The 5,742-nt window shown below is 42.0% G+C and overlaps 1 non-coding gene across 1 annotated transcript; it reads left to right on the forward strand.

The window, feature by feature from the left end:
• Positions 1-1,311: 1,311 nt before the first annotated feature.
• Positions 1,312-1,394, forward strand: TRNAL-UAA (transfer RNA leucine (anticodon UAA)). Its single transcript has one exon. It is a non-coding gene; the product is annotated as a tRNA-Leu (tRNA).
• The last annotated feature ends 4,348 nt before the right edge of the window (positions 1,395-5,742 follow it).

Raw genomic sequence — 5,742 nt, forward strand, 5'->3', positions numbered from 1 at the left:
ATTTTTTCCATTATGAGATGAATCTCTAGTACATTAGAGCATGATATTACAGTAAGCTCCAAACTTAAAAATTGAGGGGTTCGAACCTCATTCCTGGTATGAGTTGTACACTTGAAATTTTACAAGATTTCTGAAAAATGATTAATATTTCAGCAAAAGAATTGTTCTTGTTGCCAGAGAGTGCAGTATTAACCCTTCAATTAACCCTTTAATATGCCCTTTTATGTTTATTTTTTCCATTATGAGATGAATCTCTAGTACCTTCGAGCATGATATTACAGTAAGCTCCAAACTTAAAAATTGAGGGGTTCGAACCTCATTTCTGGTATGAGTTTTACACTTGAAATTCTACAAGATTTCTGAAAAATGATTATTATTTCAGCAAAAGAATTGTTCTTGTTGCCAGAGAGTGCAGTATTAACCCTTCCATACACCCATTTATGTTTATTTTTTCCATTATGAGATTAATCTCTAGTACATTAGAGCATGATATTACATTAAGTTCCAAACTTAAAAATTGAGGGGGTTCGAACCCCACTCCTGGTATGATTTTTATACTTCAAATTCTACAAGGTTTCAGAAAATGGAGTAATGTTTGAGCACAAGAAAAGTTTGTGTTGCCCGATAGCACAGTATTAATCTTCAATATACCTGACTATCGCCCTTTTATGTTTATTTTTTCCATTATGAGATGAATCTCTAGTACATTAGAGCATGATATTACAGTAAGTTCCAAACTTAAAAATTGAGGAAAATGTAGGGATTAAGGCAAATTTGAATATTTGAGCTAAATATTCAAACTACAGTCCCAAAGAAACATTTGATGTTAAAATAATATCAGAAATATAGCGCAATCCATTCACAAAAAAACATTATCTACTAGAGGGGGGTAATCCAGAAAAAAACATGGTCAGTGTGCGTAGGATGTCATGAAATGTAAAATACACCTGAGAAAATCTGGCCTATGGTAAAGTGATGAATTTGATAAATATGAGCTTTTTTGGAGAGGTTAAAGTGTTTAAATAAACTAAAACTTTGTGCTTAGTGTTGTTGACAAATCTCGATGGCATTTTATTCTAATATTCACTCTTGGTCACCACACTGAACATGTAATCAAAAATGAAAATCTACAAAAGGGGAAAAATATTTTTTTCTGGATGAAATTTACAGTCAACAGTAAGGTTCCCATTAAAAGTCTGTGTATTGCTCTTGATAAGTGTCTTAAAAAAATCTGTTAGTACAAACTTCATAAGAGAGCACACATTCAATAAACACTAGCTGCCTACGAAATCCAAAACTTCATGTGCATTCACCAGGATGGCTGAGTGGTTAAGGCGTTGGACTTAAGATCCAATGGATATGTATCCTCGTGGGTTCGAACCCCACTCCTGGTATGAGTTTTACACTTGAAATTCTACAAGATTTCTGAAAAAAGAGTAATGTTTCAGCAAAAGAAATGTTTTTGTAGCCAGGTAGTGCAGTATTAACCCTTCAGTGCCCCTGACTATCACCCTTTAATGTTTATTTTTTTCCATTATGAGATGAATCTCTAGTACATTAGAGCATGATATTACATTAAGTTTCAAACTTAAAATTTGAGGGGCCTCGAACCCCACTCCTGGTATGAGTCTTACACTTGAAATTCTACAAGATTTCTGAAAAAAGAGTAATGTTTCAGCAAAAGAAATGTTTTTGTAGCCAGGTAGTGCAGTATTAACCCTTCAGTGCCCCTGACTATCACCCTTTAACCCCTTCACCCCCGGAGCTTTTTCCGTTTTTCCGTTTTCGTTTTTCGCTCCCCTCCTTCCCAGAGCCATAACTTTTTTATTTTTCCGTCAATATGGCCATGTGAGGGCTTATTTTTTGCGGGACGAGTTGTACTTTTCAACGACATCATTGGTTTTAGCATGTCGTGTACTAGAAAACGGGAAAAAAATTCCAAGTGCAGTGAAATTGCAAAAAAAGTGCAATCGCACACTTGTTTTTTGCTTGCCTATTTTGCTAGGTTCACTAAATGCTAAAACTGACCTGCCATTATGATTCTCCAGGTCAGTGCGAGTTCATAGACACCTAACATGACTAGGTTATTTTTCACCTAAGTGGTGAAAAAAAATTCCAAACTTTGCAAAAAACAAAACAAAACAAAATTGCGCCATTTTCCGATACTCGTAGCGTCTCCATTTTTCGTGATCTGGGGTCAGGTGAGGGCTTATTTTTTGCATGCCGAGCTGGCGTTTTTAATGATAGCATTTTGGTGCAGACACGTTCTTTTGATCGCCCGTTATTGCATTTTAATGCAATGCCGTGGCGACCAAAAAAACGTAATTCTGGCGTTCCGATTTTTTTTCTCGTTACGCCGTTTTGCGATCAGGTTAATGCTTTTTTTTTATTGATAGATCGGGCGATTCTGAACGCGGCGATACCAAATATGTGTAGGTTGGGCGCTTTTTTTATTGATTTATTTTGATTGGGGCGAAAGGGGGGTGATTTAAACTTTTATGTTTTTTTTTTTTTTTTCACATTTTTAAAAACTTTTTTTTTTTTACTTTTGCCATGCTTCAATAGCCTCCATGGGAGGCTAGAAGCAGGCACAGCCCGATCGGCTCTGCTATGCAGCACCGATCATAAGATCGCTGCTACACAGCAGAATTGCAGGTGTGCTGTGAGCGCCGACCACAGGGGGGCGCTCACAGCCACCGGCAATCAGTAACCATAGAGGTCTCAAGGACCTCTATGGTTACTGTCCTGATGCATCGCCGACCCCCGATCATGTGACGGGGGTCGGCGATGCGCTCATATCCGGCCGCACGGCCGGATGCGGTAGTTAAATGCCGCTGTCTGTGTTTGACAGCGGCATTTAACTAGTTAATAGCGGCGGGTGATCGCGATTTCACCCGCCGCTATTGCGCGCACATGTCAGCTGTAAGAAACAGCTGACATGTCGCGACTTTGATGTGCGCTCACCGCCGGAGCGCACATCAAAGCGGGGGTCCCGACATGTGACGTACTATACCGTCACATGTCGGGAAGGGGTTAATGTTTATTTTTTTCCATTATGAGATGAATCTCTAGTACATTAGAGCATGATATTACAGTAAGCTCCAAACTTAAAAATTGAGGGGTTCGAACCTCATTTCTGGTATGAGTTGTACACTTGAAATTCTACAAGTTTCTGAAAATGGAGTAATGTTTGGGCAAAAGAAAAGTTCTTGTTGCCAGATAGCACAGTATTAAACCTTCAATGCACCTGACAATCGCCCTTTTATGTTTATTTTTTCCATTATGAGATGAATCTCTAGTACATTAGAGCATGATATTACAGTAAGCTCCAAACTTAAAAATTGAGGGGTTCGAACCTCATTTCTGGTATGAGTTTCACACTTGAAATTCTACAAGATTTCTGAAAAATGTTTAATATTTCAGCAAAAGAATTGTTCTTGTTGCCAGAGAGTGCAGTATTAACCCATCAATTAACCCTTCCATTCGCCCTTTTATGTTTATTTTTTCCATTATGAGATTAATCTCTAGTACATTAGAGCATGATATTACATTAAGTTCCAAACTTAAAAATTGAGGGGGTTCGAACCCCACTCTGTTATGACCCCAATGGCAGAGGGTCTCAAAAGTAAATACCAAGTCTGCAAACACAAAAAACCAGCTCATAGGGCAGTGGTAACTGGGCTGACCGTATATCTAATCCTAGCACCACAAATAGCAGCAGCCGGGGAACGTGCCTACGTTGGTTCTAGACGTCTCGCGCCAGCCGGAGAACTAACTAACCCTAAAAGGGAAAAGATAGACCTTTCTTGCCTCCAGAGAAAAGACCCCAAAAGTTGGATACAAGCCCCCAACAAATAATAACGGTGAGGTAAGAAGAAAAGACAAACGTAAGAATGAACTAGATATTTAGCAAAGAGAGGCCCACTGACTAATAGCAGAATATAGTAAGATGACTTATACGGTCAGCAAAAACCCTATCAAAATTTCCACGCTGGATATTCAAGAACCCCCGAACCGTCTAACGGCCCGGGGGGAGAATACCAGCCCCCTAGAGCTTCCAGCAAAATCAGGAATCACATTTAGTACAAGCTGGACAAAAAATAAGAACAATGCAAATAACCAAAAAACCAAGAAGCAGGACTTAGCTTAATTTTGCAAGATCCAGGACCAGCAGACAGGAGCAAACAGAAAGGAACTGATTACAACGATGCCAGGCACCAGACTGAGAATTCAGGAAGTTTATATAGCAACACCCCTGGACTAACGACCCAGGTGGGTGCCAAACTGAGGAAAGACAATCCCAGAGTCATATCACCAGTGACCACAAGAGGGAGCCAAAAAAGTCTAATTCACAACAGTACCCCCCCTTTAAGGAGGGGTCACCGAACCCTCACCAAGACCACCAGGGCGATCAGGATGAGCAGCGTGAAAGGCACGAACTAAATCGGCCGCATGCACATCAGAGGCAACCACCCAGGAATTATCCTCCTGACCATAACCCTTCCACTTAACCAGATACTGAAGCCTCTGCCTGGAGAGATGAGAATCCAAGATCTTCTCCACCACATACTCCAACTCGCCCTCAACCAACACCGGAGCAGGAGGCTCAACAGAAGGAACCACAGGCACAACGTACCGCCGCAACAAAGACCTATGGAACACGTTGTGAATGGCAAATGACACCGGAAGATCCAAGCGAAAGGACACAGGATTAAGGATTTCCAATATCTTGTAAGGACCGATGAAGCGAGGCTTAAATTTAGGAGAGGAGACCTTCATAGGAACAAATCGAGAAGACAGCCATACCAAATCCCCAACACGAAGTCGGGGACCCACACCGCGGCGGCGGTTGGCAAAACGCTGAGCCTTCTCCTGTGACAACTTTAAGTTGTCCACCACATGATTCCAAATCTGCTGCAACCTATCCACCACGGAATCTACCCCAGGACAGTCAGAAGGCTCCACATGTCCCGAGGAAAAACGAGGATGGAAACCAGAGTTGCAGAAAAATGGCGAAACCAAAGTAGCGGAACTAGCCCGATTATTAAGGGCAAACTCAGCCAACGGCAAGAAGGTCACCCAATCATCCTGATCAGCAGAAACAAAACACCTCAAGTAAGCCTCCAGAGTCTGATTAGTTCGCTCCGTTTGTCCATTAGTCTGAGGATGAAAGGCAGACGAAAACGACAAATCAATGCCCATCTTAGCACAAAAGGATCGCCAGAACCTGGAAACAAACTGGGATCCTCTGTCAGACACAATATTCTCAGGAAAGCCGTGTAAACGAACCACATTCTGAAAGAACAAAGGAACCAGATCGGAAGAGGAAGGCAGCTTAGGCAAAGATACCAAATGGACCATCTTGGAAAAGCGATCACATACCACCCAGATGACAGACATGCCCTGAGACACCAGAAGATCTGAAATGAAATCCATGGAAATGTGTGTCCAAGGCCTCTTCGGGACAGGCAAGGGCAAGAGCAACCCGCTGGCACGAGAACAGCAAGGCTTAGCTCGAGCACAAGTCCCACAGGACTGCACAAAAGACCGTACATCCCGCGACAAGGAAGGCCACCAAAAGGACCTAGCCACCAAATCTCTGGTGCCAAAAATTCCCGGATGCCCTGCCAACACCGAGGAATGAACCTCGGAAATGACTCTGCTGGTCCACTTATCAGGAACAAACAGTCTGTCAGGTGGACAAGAGTCAGGTCTACCAGCCTGAAATCTCTGCAACACACG

Source organism: Ranitomeya variabilis, chromosome 2 (assembly GCF_051348905.1).
Source record: "Ranitomeya variabilis isolate aRanVar5 chromosome 2, aRanVar5.hap1, whole genome shotgun sequence".
NCBI classification, from domain to species: Eukaryota; Metazoa; Chordata; class Amphibia; order Anura; family Dendrobatidae; genus Ranitomeya; species Ranitomeya variabilis.